Source organism: Pelodiscus sinensis, chromosome 23 (genome assembly GCF_052426305.1).
Source record: "Pelodiscus sinensis isolate ZL-2025 chromosome 23, ASM5242630v1, whole genome shotgun sequence".
Classification (NCBI taxonomy): Eukaryota; Metazoa; Chordata; order Testudines; family Trionychidae; genus Pelodiscus; species Pelodiscus sinensis.
This window is the reverse complement of record NC_143074.1, coordinates 21,425,634-21,438,312: the sequence shown is the minus strand read 5'-3', so window position 1 is coordinate 21,438,312 and position 12,679 is coordinate 21,425,634. Positions and strand designations below refer to the sequence as shown.

Here is a 12,679-nt window from a genome sequence, read left to right as displayed (position 1 = left end):
TCCCAACACAGCAACCCCAGAGCTGAGGCTGGAAAAGAGGGTTCTCTCTCCCTGGCAGCTGCATCCCTAGCGTTGGGGAAAGTCGCCTCTTTCTTTGGCTGCTGCAGCTCTGCACATCCCAAATTCCCCCCACCTCCTTGTCTGCACCCCACTGCCACCCCGACTATTTCCTATTTCCCCCACCACACCCCACTGCCCCCTCCCACCTATCCCCTCTTCCTCCCGAGGCCACCACCTCATGACAGGGTCCAGGCACCTGATTATTGGAACCACACCTGCGAGTCTCTAAGTGGACAGCCCATCGTTCTCTCGTGGGCAGCTGCCCAGGTGTGCACCTGAGAAGGAATTATCCACGGACCACCTGAACGGAGCCATCCGCAGACCACAATTTGAGAACCTCTGACCTAGAGGAAAGGGTGGATTCTCTGTACCTTGCAGTCTACATGACGATTTGAGGCGTTTGGTCACTTGCTCACCTGTGATGCGTCTGTTACAGGACTGGATGGGTGAGGTTCTATAGCCTGAGATGGGCAAGAGATCAGCCGACGATCCCAGTGCTCCCTCCTGAACATAGTGTTTAGGAACTGGAACTCAGTCACAGGAAGAAAAGGCCACTAATGGGTCAGCTGATTTAAGGCACAGCTGGGTGCAGGTAGGATGTTTCTTGCTGTGTAAGAGCATGTGCCTTGTGGTCAAAATCAGGAGAAATATGTTCTGCATTGAACTGGTACCTCATTAGCAGGCAGAAATCGGCTCCTAACTATCTATGAATTATGAACATTTATTTCTCTTGAAAGACCTTTGGGAATCATGGCTATTTTGGCTTCCCCAAATTATAAGGCATTTAAAAGCTTCGGATTATGCCTTTTGCGTGTGTTTGTGCTCCCCTCTGGAACTGTACATAGGAACATAAGAGCAGTCAGACTGGGTCAGACCAAAGGTCCACCTAGCCCAGTATCCTGTCTGCTAACAGTGGCCAATACCAGATGCTCCAGAGGGAGGGAACACAACAGGTAATCCCTCTCCTGTCATCCATTTCCAGCCTCTGACAAACAGAGGCTAGGGACACCATTCCTACCCATCCTGGCTAACAGCCATTGCTGGGCCTAAACTCCATGAATCTATCTAGCTCTTTTTTGAACCCTGTTAAAATCCTAGTCTTCGCCATATCCTTTGGCAAGGAGTTCCACAGATTGACTGTGTTCTGAGTGAAGAAAAACTTCCATTTGTTTGTTTGAACCCGTTGCCTATTCATTTAATTTGGTGACTCCCTAGTTCTTATATTGTGGGAATAAGTCAGTAACTTTTCCTTATTCACTTTTTCCGCACCAGTCATGATTTTATAATCATCTCCCCCCTTAGTCTCCTCTTTACTAAGATGAAAAGTTCAAGTCTCTTTAATCTCTCCTCATAACTGTAGCTATATTTTGGTACACACCGAGTCACATAAATATAATTTATACATATTTGTATGGCTCCGGGAAGTTTTCCTGCCTTTCCGGCTATAAGGAAATGGTTACTTCTATTTCAACTGACAATGCCGGGCTGCTAGCACTCCAGATATATGCCAGTTCACATGAGCAATGAATGGCTGACACAAGACCTAATCCAGCTCTCACTGAAGGCCATGGGGATTTTGCCATTGAGTTCAAAAAACATGAGATCTGGGCTGTACATCATGAGTCCAAAACCCTTTTCTCACTTCATGGGCTCCTGCCCAGTGCTACTGTGGGTGGAGCCTCCAAAATGTGGCTGCTTTGTCATCTGAGCTCTTGCTACCTGAAGTGGGCACTGCACACAGACCTTTTGGTGTCCTGGCTCAGCCTGCAACGGGCCAGGCGTTTGGTACAAGAGCCACCGAATTGAAGGGAAACATGGACCAGGGTGAAGGCCTGCATGCCACTGTGACTCCAGAGCCAGCTGTGCAAATTGCATTCCGTGGCTGGAAGCCTGCCACGTTCAGTGGGAGGGCCATGGAAGCACCTGGCGGCATGCACTAGTACCACCTAAGCTGCTGGAATAAGATCAAGACATTGTACGGGGGTTGCAATAGAAAACAGGACTGTGCTCTGTCCTTCCAACTGCCTCAGAACAGGCCTTGCCAGTCTGCTATGTGGTGTTCTTCTTCCCCGTGCTCCGTGGGAGCATAATGCAAGTGTAACCCACACACCTAGAGGGTGTGGGTCACTGTCCCATGGAGCGGCACTTAGACCACGTACAGCCAGAGATAAGAGCAAGGGCGCTCTACTGCCTGCGCTGAGTGGTAGCTGGCTTTTAGCTCATGTGGTAGAGGCTCCTACACTAAGTTCCAGAGGTTCCAGGTTCAAATCCACCCAGTGGCAGTTACATAAGCAAGCAGAGCTGACTATAGGTAGTCTGCCCTCCTGTATTGCAGACCCAGTAGTGTTGTGTAGCAAGGAGGAGGGCACTTTCCCCACCCTCCTGCTCTGCCCTGTCCACATTCCCCAGAAGGGCACAGCTGAGCTGCACCTTTCCCAATTCTGGTGAATGAATCGTGGGGGGGGACCAGCATGGATTGCTGGCACTGACCTTCCTGCCCGGGGGATGCATGTGCACCCTGTGCACCCCCACTGTCGCCTGTGAACAGACCTGAGAACCTCCCAACATAATTCCCACAGCTGAGCTTGCAGAGAGCCATCCAGTCTTGATTTTAAAACGGCAAATGGTTCCAATGATGGATGACTCCCGCCATTAAACATTTACACCTTATTTCCCGTTTGAATTTGTCTTGCTTCAACTTCCAGCCGTTCGGTGGTTCTGCCTTTCCCTGGTAGATTGAAGAGCACCTGATTAAATAGTTGTTGCCCACATCGAGATTTATAGACTGTGATCAAATCCTGCCCCAAGTTTCTCTTTATGCTAAATAGATTGAAATGGAACAGCGATCAGCACAGAGGCATGGTTTCTGTTCCATTCATCATTCTTGCGGCTCTTCTCTAAGCCCTCGCTGATTTATCAACAACCTTGAACTGTGGTCGGCAGAACTGGACACGGGATTCCAGCAGTTGTCACCCCAGTGCCAAGCACAGAGGTAAAATAACCTCGCTACCCTTCTTTGAGATGCATCCTATGGTTTTTTGGCCACAGCGTCGCTTGGGAATGTCAACAGTAAGGCAATGCTCATCGGTGCTCCACATTAGAAGTATGAATATTACTGCTCTGAGATTAACAGATGTATTTGGTCATAAACTCCCATGGGCAAAGACCCACTTTGTCAGATGTTGTAATTGCGCTTGGACTGCCTCTCCATAGACCAGTGATTCTCAACCTTTTTCCCATGGAGGAACCCCTAAAATAATTTTTCATATCCTGAGGAACCCCTACCTATGAAAACGTTTGCTTGGCCAGAAAAAGTTGACAGCGGGGAGCACGATTCAATTACGGCTAAATAATTGTCAGGAAAATTGATTTGTAAAGAGCTGCTATGTGTATGTCAGCTTACATTGTCAGAAAAAGAATTTTATTTATTTATTCCACGATTTCTCGCAGAACCCCTGACGATGGTCGGCGGAACCCCAGGGTGGGCCCACGTGGGGCTCTTGTATGTTTCAAAAGGAAGCCCAAAGGGAGTGTGGGGCCAGCCGGGGAGTCCACACTGGCCCCTCGCTCCCTGCGGGGCTTCCGCTTTGGATATTTACAAGAGCGCAGCAGGGACTGGGGCTCTTGTACATATCCAAAGCAGAATTGCAGCAGAACCAGTGTGAGTGGAGACTGCTTTAGTCCCCCTTGTGCCATTTTCCACTGTGCCTCTACCTCCCCTGCCCCCCACGGAGATGGTGCTGGGGGGAGTCAGCTTTTAAGGAGCAGATCTGTGCATCAGCTGTGTGCCCCCCCCCCAGACATGCTTGCAAAGGGAGCACTTTGAAAGTGGGGTAACTGGAGATGCCGGGCCCGGTACTGCGGAAGGGGTGGGGGTGCTGTCCCCCCCAATGCACCGATGCGCTGAGATTATCACCCTGGAGGTCGTGGTATGGCTAAAGCCCTAGCGCATTTCCCCGTTATGCATTTTGTGTGCTTTTTGCATCTCATTCCACCTGGGGCAGTGAAACCAGAGAGAGCAGTTTCACACCCCTCCCCCCGCCATCCCGTAGCCTGCCGTAGTGTAACGCTGATCAGATCCACTCTCTGCATCCCTGTTCCGTGCCTGGGGCCTGCCTGGTCCTAGCACTGTTGGGAGGGTTCAAACTGACCAGCAAAATTACAAAAACAGGCGGTTTGGACATAAAATTAACAGCTGATCTTTAAAAACAACCCTGCCCGATGTTTCCCTTCCTGCTGGGTCTCATACAAACCTGTTTCTTTTTGTTACACTCGGTAGAGGCCAGTTAAAGATGTGTCCTGATAGTGAAAGCTGCTTGAAAAATCTGAATGGGTTGTTTTACCTGCTCTGGTCTTTGCGTTATTCGCCATTCCAGCAACACAACAATCACCGGCGTGTGCAGATTGCTGTGTTGCTCTGTTGTTTCACGTTACCAAAAAATAACTAAAAGCAGCAAATCCTTGTGCTAAGTTGAGCCCCGGGGAGAGAAGGGCGCTGGAACAATGTGTCTAGTGGGGGTGCTGATGATGGAAACCTCGTCTTGGGTGTTGTTACTATTTCAAGCCGCACCCCTCGTGCCAGCACCCCTGTACGTCTGACACAGAGTTTTCTGGTGGGATATCACCAAGGCCAGTGGCTAGCCTCCGTGGGGGGATGACGGTGATGCACACCGAGCAGGATCCGGCTGCGAGGAAGCACGCTAGGCAGGAGGAGGGTAGCATAAGGAGAAGAGGAAGGTCACAGCTGTACCTGAATGTGCTCATGTTAAATTGTAGCCTGGCATTTACAGTGGTTCATTTTCACAGGCCAAGTGGTTATTAATAGTCAAGTTAATGTTCAAAGGCAAATTGATTTGACTCCACTTACTTCCTTTTATTTTGCAGCCATCAAGCTGCTCAGTTACTTTTCGTGGGCGGGTGCACAGTGGGGGCACAGGCTGGTCCCTACCTCGGTGTTAGCTCTGAGCCCCTGGACGGGGGCTGGGGCACCCCTCTTTCCTCCGCAGCCCCATGTAGGAGCCACGCAATCCGCACTGGATGGCACGAGGAGTGACGGCAGTGCCTGAGGGAGGAGAAGTCGCTGTGGCTAGGCCTGAGAACACAACCCGAGCAAACTCCAGAGACCCAAATGCCTCTTGTGGCCTCGTTAGCTGACAGAATTAAAAGGAGGAGGCGCCAGTGAGGTGGGTGCAAAAGCCGTTTAAACAAAAGGGAATTCCCAGGAAAGTGTTTCTGTGCCGCATCCCACGCGCTGCGCTCCGTTCGGCTCCCGGCGGGGCTGAGCCGTGCGTGTCGGTCTGTTGTTTCAGTGAAGCAGCTTAGTAGGATTTTGTGGCCCTAGGGTGCATATCTGAGAGGCTGGGAAGCGTGTGCCTGGAGAGAGAAAGCAATGAGTACTTGCATCAGGTCTCCACTGCTGTAACAGTGACAGGAATATAACCCCGTTTCCTAGTCACTGTGCTCCCTGTAGCTCCGCCGAGGTGTCTGTATCGGAACCACCCCCCTTCTCTGCTCCTTTCTGACTTTCCGAGTGTCAGACGTCTGTCGTTTGGTTGGCAGACTTAATAAGATAAGCGACAGTCGTCTTTTAGGTGGCAGCGGGTTTTCAAGCGCCTGTAACGTTCCCAGCTGGGATCATGGAAGGCCGGGCCATCGGTTGTACAACGGGCCACTGATTTTGGGGTACCTCCGTTTCTGGGGACACCGTTTGAGACACCGAGGACCAGCTTTTTCAGAGCTGCTGGGCATCGCCTTCTGCTGGAATTGGGCATGCGCAGCGCTGTTGAAACCCCTCGGCTGTTTCAGGAGGGAGACCCCCAATCAGTGACCACTTCTGAACAGGCGGGTGTGAAGCGTGTGGCAAAGATCTCTTTTCTTGGTGACTCGGGGCGTGTTGACGCTACACTCTGAAGTCGACCTCGGTTAGGCTGATGTAGAGGCACCGCGGGAACTACTTCAGTGGCCGCTGCCGCACACCCGCAGCGCTCCCGCCGGCTGAGGAAGAGCAATGTGGGGAGCTGAGCGCCAGGGCTCTGAGCCCCACACACCTCCCAGCTCCCCACCAGTATCAATGCTGGGGCGTTGGGCCAATTCCAGCTCAGGAAATTCCCCTCTGCTCCCATAAATTGCCCCTGCAGTGTCCAGCGAATGCAGGCTAGGGATGTAAAATCCCGGTTAATTGGTTAACTGGATACCTGGTTAACTTTAACTGGTTAACTGATTAAACTGGATACTTCCTGCCCTCTGCCCCACCCCCTCAGGGGGCAGCCAGCTGCATGCAGGGGGCTCCTCCTGGGGACCGGTTAACCAGTACCTGGTAAGCATACCCGGTAAGGATGATGCATACCAGGTAACCGGTTAACCGGTTACCCATTCACATCCCTAATGCAGGATTCTTCCCTTTGTGACCTAAGCCCTGTGTAATGTCACTGTGTGCTGTTAAACTCTGACTTGTTCCACACTAGCAGGGGCAGCATTTCAGTGGGGCGGGCGCCGTGATACCTGTGCACCCTTTAGCTACCTTGCAGAGGGGCTGTGACGCTTAAGAAAGCCCGTAAATGCTCTGAGATCTGCAGGTGGAGGCCTGTGCATTATTCTTGGCATTAAACAATTCCGCCGCCCTTCCTATGTGGCTCACGGGTCTTTGCCGCCCGGGCTGGGCGAGGATCTCCGTCCTTGGCTTGGGCACCTGGGAGCAAACGCCCCGTCTGCTGCATGTCAAGTGACGTGGAAAGTGAGCAGTGCTGGTCGCTTCGTCACCCGGGAAATCCAGCTCTCTCCAGAGGCTCCGTGAGCCGCGGGTTCCCCTGCCCAAGTGAATCTGGAGCCTTGACCAGGGCACTTGCAACCCAAGAGAGGAACCCAAAGGCGGAAGGGGAAGCCTGGAAGAGAATGGGCGACAGCCATGCTTCTCGGGAGACGCCGCCCGTTCCCTGCAAGCCCCTCCCTTCTCCACCAGAACTGGCAGGGAGCCCTGGCGTTGCCCTTACTTCTGTCGGGGGCAGAGCCAGGCTAGTATACCCCACGCTCCCCTGCGGGTGCAGTGGTGGGACGGAAGCGTGTCGCTGTGGACCGTGGGCCTGCCCGTGTCCTGGCCCGCCGCTGGCTTCGTGAGGGCACAGGCTGGAATGCTGCTCTTGGAGCCTTTCAGGGAACCGGCTTTCTTGGCTGTTAAAGCGCTCACCGTTTCACAAGGGGGGAGGCGCGCGGCGGACAGAGAGCTAACAGCCCCGCACAACCGTTTCACCCCCACCGTGACGGAAGGAGACTTCGGGTCCCAGTGAAACGGCGGAGGGAATCGAAATGAGTCGAGTGACCCCCAGCATGGCTTTGGGCCGGGTCGTCTTGGCTCTTACAAAAGTGCCCCGAGAGTGACGACTGGCCTAGGACCTCGGCAGCCACTTCTCCATTAACGGGCTGGGCCGCGGACGCAGTGCAAAGGGGAGCACTGGCACGGACTTGCAGTGCACCGCTTTCCGGAGCAGGGAGGTAGTGACCTCAAGGGTATTCGCCAAAGCCCTGGTCCTAGATTTTGCCTGGGTTGAGTCCCCTGGGCTGGACGTTAGGTCCTGGCTTGGATCTGCTAGCTGGGGTGGTGTGCACTTCGGTGTGGATTGTGAGGCGTGCGGTGCAAGGCGACGGTTCGTGCCCCGAGAGTTTGCTGATGGGTACATTGTATGAAGTAAATACCCGTGTTCTGAGCTATGGAGAGCCCCCCCCAGTCCCACTTCACACCCCAGATCAGCCAGCACCAGCCTTGTCTGTACTGAACAGCTGTTTCCTTTCCGTCTGGAAGTCGTCTTTGAGGTGGGGGGGGGCCGGCAGGCAAAGAAGGAATCCCGGTTTCGGAAGGAAGTGGCTGCCATCTGTCACGGCATGGCGTGTGCCAGAGAAGGTGTGAAACCGAATTCCGGGGCCGCTCCTGGCCCTTTGCAGACCCGCGCGCTTTAAAGGGGCTGTGGTCCGTCAGAGTCCCCCGAAGCCTGGCTCGCCTCCGCAGCCCCTGCACCCGGCCCCGCTCACCGTGATGGAATTGTCGGCTCTGCTGCCCTTCTCTTCTCTGCACTCTAGACACAGGTGGGGAACCTCAGGCCAGGGGGCTGGAGGTGGCCCCCTGGCTTGCCTGGATCCGGCCCCTGAGGTTCTCCCCTTTGGGGAGCCCATGTGGGTGCTCCAGTCTCCCTGCCCCCCCACCGTGGAGCTGGACCACACAGAGTCCGGATGCATTGCGGGCCAGGGGGGTTAGGAGCCCAGCAGGCTGTGGGTGGGTGACACGCAACACAGCTGGGCTGCGGAGGAGAGAGCCAGGAAGCACCCCCCCACATGGTTCAGCTGGGTTGTGGGGGAGCCTGTGTACGGCTCAGCTGAACTGCGGGGGAAGGAGCTGGCAGGCGGCTCAACTAGGCTGCAGGGGGTGACGGGCACAAGGAAGCCCAGTGTTGGAGGCAGGACACGCTGGGGCTGGCAGCAAGGGGGCCAGAAATGACCTCTCCTGGTTCAGCAAAATCCCTCCTCTGGGACCAGGCAGGTCCAGAGGGTGCCAGACCCGGGAGGTCCAACCTGTGCATGTGGAGGAGAGATGGTCGGGTTGTGGTGGCAAACGTTAGCCCAGCTGTGATCCCTGGCTGCCCCGTGCATGGCTGATTTGCCCTGCTTGCCCCGTGAGGACCCGGCGTGCTTATCTTTCCTAGCGCTTTTGAAGGACACTTGATTTTCCAAGGCTCTGCTGCCTGAAATCCTGATGGCGTCCTGGACCCAAAAGTTGCCAGCAGGTCTGTTCTGTCTACGCAGATCCAGAGAATCAAGGTGAGTTCTCAGGCCGGCTTTCTGGGTTTTTTCATGCATTAAAAAAAAAATGACCCAGCTGAGTCTTCACCGAGCAACTAGTGAAAGTCCTTGAGCTCTGCAGCTGCAGCAGCATGAGAGCGTGGGCTTAGTTTGCTCCTGGTCTCTAGTGTCAGAGGGGTGGCTTGCCTCGCCTGGATGCTTGTGTCCAGCCCCGCACTCCTAGGAACACTAATGGAGATTGCCCGGGCATCGGGGGAGGGAGGAGAGAGTCCTAAATTGTACTGCAACATCCACATGAAATGAAATCACGTATGCAACACAACAGAGGCTTTGGGACAGAATAACTACGAGCTTTGGGGGGCTGGCTCTCCTTGTACGTTTGTGCAGCGTCTGCACAGCGTCTGCAACTCAATAGGTGAGATGGCACCACGCACAGCGCCCCCTGCTTTTCTCAGTGTGGCCTCTCTGAGATTGCGCCTGGAAGCCCAGGACTTTGGGTGGTACTCGGGAATGGATTGTGTTTAGAAAGAGGGACTTTACCCTGTTAGGGGTCTATCAGGAGGGGGGATTGAACCTGGGACCTTAGGAACTAAAGCCATATACCGCTACCCTGTGAACTAAGGCACTCAGCTAAGGCTGTAGAGCAAACGTGTTCCCTTATCCGTGGTTTCAGTGCCTCTGGCTTACACATGGATGTCACCAAAGTGGTACCAGCGCTGTACTTTGAATTGTTTTGCCGCCGCCGTTCTCCGTGGGCGTGTCCACTCTGTCTTCTGCTGGCGAGTCATGAAACCCGAACCCTGCCCTCCCCGTCTGCCCCAATGATCAGCTGACAGAAGGGGCTCGTGTCTGGACATCTGAGCCACATGAGAACCCCCTGAAAATCAAAGTGCTGGGCCCCAGAGACTCTGTCAATTGCACAGCTGTGAAGCACAGTAAATCTCACTCTTAACTAGGTTTATTCCCTGATCAAGCACCCTGGAGACCCCTTAGCCTTCACACACACTCAACCTGATATTAATTATAGGGCTGAGCTTATGAAGGTCAGGTCTCATGCTAGTCAGACTGGAATCCGATTTCTAAACCGAGTTTATTATTTTAATAGGAGGGATGAATCCTAATACAACAATAATATACCAGGCCCAGGGCTCTGAGGAACAGACCTGAGACTGTACGTATTTATGGGCGGTATTGGGTGAGAACATGATGAAAATGAATGATCACATAGTCACTGCCCAAAACAAAGGCTGTGACTGAAGGCGAGTCAAAAAAATTCTACACAGGAGAAAATGTAATGCCAGGTCACATGTTATAGATTGGCATTACAGTCTGTCTGTCTGTCTATCTAGGACATTTAAGGCATGTCTACACAGCAGGGCTAAACTCGAAATAAGCTACACAACTTAAGCTATACTAATTGCGTAGCTTAAGTCGAAATAGCTTATTTCAACTTGTGGTGCTGCCTACACAGCATTTATTTCGAAATAGAGCACTCTTCCCCCGACTTCCCTTACTCCTCATACAACGAGGTTTACAGAAGTCAGAGTAAGAAACCCGTTATTTCGAATTGATTCCTGTGTAGACATGCACTGTGTGAAGACATGCTGCTGTGTAGACATGCCCTTAAGCTCCCAAGATACCTTTCCTAATAAGCTCCATGAAGCAGCCCTGCAAAAATATCTGTTGTGTTTTATAAAACTGTTATAGTTTGAGGAAACATAAAAATGTCGGGCGGGAAGTGACCTCGAGAGGCCGTCTAGTCCGTCCCCTTGTGGTGAGGCAGGGCCAGGTATACCTAGACCATCTTTGACCAGTGTTGGTCCAACCGTTCTTAGAATCCTCCAGAGATGACAGGGATTCCACAACCTCCCTGGATAACCTCTTCCAGAATTGAATTACCCGTCGAGTTAGAAAGGGTTTCCTAATCTCTAGCTGAACTCCTAGAAGAAGGCGATTCCTTCTTGTGCTGCTGGTAGTAGATGTTCGATTCCTCACCAGGGCAGCGCTGTGGAGAAGGCACAGCTGCATCCTTGCCAGATGTTCTGATTCAAAAGGGACACTCTCAATACTGTGGCAGTCCTCCCAGAAAGTTCTCTGCAGTCTGTGGCATTCAAAGGTGTGTCCCTATTTATCCATCCTCCAGATGTTGCCAGGTATATGAAGGAGTCCAAGCAGGTGGCATCTTTGTAAAGATTAAGTAAATCGCATAATGTTAAGGAGGCAAAGGGCCAGTTCTTCTGGCTTATTTACTGTGACTGCTGTGAGTCTGGACAGTGGCAATTGGAGTTACTCCGCTGCGGAAAGCACGTCGGTGTTGTAAAGTAGAGGATGTCAGTGCCCGTTAACACCAATGTTCATAGACATTCAAATGGGTGGGGAGTCCATTTATTTCTACTTCCACAGCTGGGTTCTGCTATACAAGGCCAGGACTGGCAGACAGAGATGGAATGGCTGCTAGGAATATTTAGCAAGGCAACCATGACAAGAAGGATGTTCAGACTCATTATGAAGAGAGTGACATAGATTCGGGGCATATTTCATTGTTCTCTTAGTAGGAGAAGAGGGACCCATCCCTTCTGCAATGAATGCAAAGAAACGTGCAGATTGATTGAAAAGAAAAATACTGGGAGGGCAGGTGTGTGGGGAGTGGGCTAGAAACAGAGTTTGGATTAGCTGGAATCCAAAGAGATCTCAGATTTGTGTCCTTTTTTGTGGTTTTTATGTGTTTCCCCTCCCCCCCCCCCCCAATCTGGGATCAAAATAACGCAGGATTTTCTCTGCTCGCTCGGATTTGCCATCCAGCAGCTGAACCACCAGATCCCAGTTATTTCAGCTCAGCAAACAGGTCCCTGAGGCATTGACCAAGCACTCACAAATACAGATAAGCACAAGTAGTTGAAAGAGACACAAATACCAGAGCCTGCTCACGCCCTGGTTATCACTGTAGAGACCTTGAAATGAACTCCATTACCCTCTGTGAGGGCAGAAGTTTACTATCAGAGTTACCTAATGGTTAAAGCAGTGGGCTATCAGCCACAACGCCTCCGTTCTGTTCCCATGTCACTCATTGTCTTGCTGTACGACCCTGGGCAATTGACTGCTTCGTGCCTCAGTTTCCCTTAGAGATGTGAATGGTTAACGGATTAACGTCACCCTTATTGAGAGATGCTTACTGGTTATGTTTAATGGCGGGGGCTGGAGCAGCCCTTTCACCAGCTGTGACCAGGGGGCTGCTCCAGCGCCTGCCAAGTGACCCCCCCCCTTGCATTCCCCTGTTTAACCAGTTAACTGGTTAAACAGGGTTTTTACACCCCTCGTGTCAGCATCTCTAGAATAAGAAACATCCCAATCTGCTGGGGATTCTACAGTGAAAGGGACACAATTTGAAAATCTGTGTGTGTGTGTGTGTGTGTGTGTGTGTGTGTGTGTGTGTGTGACCTAAAGTATGCAGTGTGTGTGTGTGTGTGTGTGTGTGTGTGTGTGTGTGTGTGTGTGTGTGTGTGTGACCTAAAGTATGCAGTTTGTTTGTCTGTGCGCATCCGACAGCAGTTTGGGGATAATCCACTTCATTTCTCTTAGGAGGGAGAATATGGATATGAAACTACACCAGGGAGGAGATTTAAACTGCATCTGACTCCTGGGCTTTTAATTGACTAGCTCTCCGGCTGACAGCATCCCCTTTGTACTGACTTAGTATTGATTTATCGGTGATTTCTTTGAATTGCCCAACAGCCATCAACCCATTTGTGCCAGCTGCACATTGGGATTTAAAAGGCTGTAAATAAGGCCCCTCCCGGCCAGCAGCCAGAGGCACTAGAGAAACGCTAAGGGT

General features: G+C 52.2%; 1 protein-coding gene across 12 annotated transcripts in view; it reads left to right on the top strand.

Moving 5' to 3' along the window:
* The window catches only part of DAB2IP (DAB2 interacting protein), a 372,254-nt gene that overhangs the window by 234,297 nt on the left and 125,278 nt on the right, over window positions 1-12,679 (top strand). The gene's annotated exons all lie outside the window — the stretch shown is intronic.